At 36.6% G+C, this 2,443-nt stretch overlaps 1 pseudogene; it reads left to right on the top strand.

Annotated features, from left to right (window-relative positions):
• Positions 1-565: 565 nt before the first annotated feature.
• LOC101550778 (S-methyl-5'-thioadenosine phosphorylase-like) lies at positions 566-1,975 on the top strand (annotated as a pseudogene).
• Positions 1,976-2,443: the final 468 nt, after the last annotated feature.

Genomic DNA, 2,443 nt, shown 5'->3' with positions numbered 1-2,443 from the left:
ATTCAAACTAATACAAATAACAAAACTTTAACTTCCTCTAGAAATCATTTAGTTAGAAGTAAGAAATGGACTTGCAATAGTTTCAAGATTAAGTGAATATAAAGTTTTGCATTTTTGTGACCTTAAAGTTCGCAATGAAATAGCTTTAAAACTGAATCAGGAATATTAAGTAAAAACTTTCCCAATTCACAGTATGCAATATACTTTATTTTTCTCTGAAGTCTCATTTTCTCGACTATTATTGGAAGCAAATAATCTACTTGATGAAGCAATGGACTGATTCAATATGTCAGATGCCGTGTTCCTACCCAGTAGACTGACAAAAATTCATAGGAATTTAATTTAAAATAGGGCAAATCAAGCATTACTTTATAGAGACCATTTTCATGTCATGTAGGAGCTCTTAAACAAAAGTATTTTGTGGTTATTTGAGCACATAAGTACCTGGGCAACTTTTAAAAGCTGAACATCTTTTTCCCCATCAAAATTATACTATGAAACATAATTGAACGGATCTTTTCTGATGTGAGCTACCATGCAAAGAAAATAGTACATTTTTTAAAATATGACATTAGCCTTACAATGTAAAGTGAGTATCAATGATTTTGAAAAAATTGGTTTAATGAGTTGTTATTTTATTTTCTAGTCATCCACTTCATAAAACTCAAAAAAAAATAATATAATTATTTATATAATATGAGATGTATCATTGTAAATTGATTAATAATATCAAATAAATTGTTCTTAGAAAGTATTTGGGATTTCTTAGATTTATAATTTTATCCATCATGAGGACTTTAATATACATATCTCTTTATAATGTATAAAAAAATACAAAGTAGAATCTGTCTTTAATAATTGATCTGAAGTGCAATTTAGGAAAAATGAGACATATTCCCTACATTTTAACTACATTTTTAGGAAAATTATATATGTGAAGGCCCATACTTATGCATATATTTATACTTTTTTCTACTTTGCAGCTATTTTTTAGAATTATAAACAGGTACAAGAAAGGAAAAGATATCTTATTTTCACATTGTTCAAATCAAATAACAATTTTTCTGAAAATAGTATGAAAACAGAAATAAAGAAAAAAGGTACTTCATTTTATATGTTTCTATAAGCATTCCCATACACATATAAAAAGTTCATTTACATCATTAGAAAGTGTTTTATCAATAAATTTAATTATACATAAAACTGCTGGCACGTAGGCCACGCTTCCCCACCTGCTAGCATTGCTCAGCCTGACCGGGAGCCTGCAGCTCCCGCCCATGCCCCACGGGGCCGCACTGTCCTCGCACAGACATGGCCTCACCTGTGAATCTTCAATGTTCAATGTTCCTCCAATCTTGGAGGAACAGGCCCTGATGTTCCAGAAAGTTTAGAAGGAAGAACTGAGAAATATGTGGATACTCCATTTGGAAAGCCTTCTGGTGCCTTAATTTTGGGGAAGATGAAGAATATGGATTGTGTCCTACTTGCAAGGCACCGGTGGCAGTACACCATCATGCCTTGGAAAGTCAACTACCAGGCCAACATCTGGGAGCTTCGGGAGGAGGGCAGCACGCAAGTCATAATGACTACGGCCTGCGGCTCCATGCAGGAGGAGACCCAGCCTGGTGACGTCGTCATCCTTGACCAGTTCATCGACGGGGTCACTAGAAGGGCTCAGACTTTTTATGATGGGAGTCATTCTTATACCAGAGGAGTGTGCCATATTACAGTGGCTGAAGCTTTCTGCCCCAAAACAAGAGAGGTCCTCAGAGAGACAGCCAAAAATCTTGGACTCCAGTGCCACTTTAAAGAGACAATGGTTACAATTGAGGGGCTTCGTTTCAGCTCCCGGGCATAAAGCTTCATGTTCCAAACTTGGGGAGCAGATGTGATCAATATGACCACTCTTCCGGAAGTGGTCCTTGCTAAAGAGGCTGGAATTTGTTATGCAAGTATTGCCATGGCAACAGATTAGGTTGCTGAAGGAGCATGAGGAGGCAGTTTAGTGGAACAGGTCTAAAAGACCCTGAAAGAAAATGCCAATAAAGCCAAAAGTTTACTCCTCACTACCGTACCTCAGATAGGGTCCATGGAATGGTCAGAAACCTTTCATAGCCTGAAGAACACGGCCCAGTTTTCTGTTTTATCACGAAGACATTAAACTAGCATACTTCCTCAGAGAAAACAAGAGGACTTTCTAGAAAAGTCTTCTGTTCCTTTCTAGTCATCTGTGCCCTAGAACCGATGATTAGTTAAAGAAACGTTGGTACATCTACACAATGGAATACTGTGCAGCTGTAGGGAGAGATGAAGTCATGAAATTTGCTTATAAATGGATAAACATGGAGTATATCATTCTAAATGAAATGAGTCAGAAAGCGAGGGACAGACATAGAAGGACTGCACTCATTTGTGGAGTATAGAATAACATCATATGAGGCTG

The sequence above is a fragment of the Sorex araneus genome, chromosome 1, assembly GCF_027595985.1.
Source record: "Sorex araneus isolate mSorAra2 chromosome 1, mSorAra2.pri, whole genome shotgun sequence".
NCBI classification, from domain to species: domain Eukaryota; kingdom Metazoa; phylum Chordata; class Mammalia; order Eulipotyphla; family Soricidae; genus Sorex; species Sorex araneus.
Note: the sequence above shows the minus strand (reverse complement) of the source record. Positions and strands in the feature narration are given on the sequence as shown.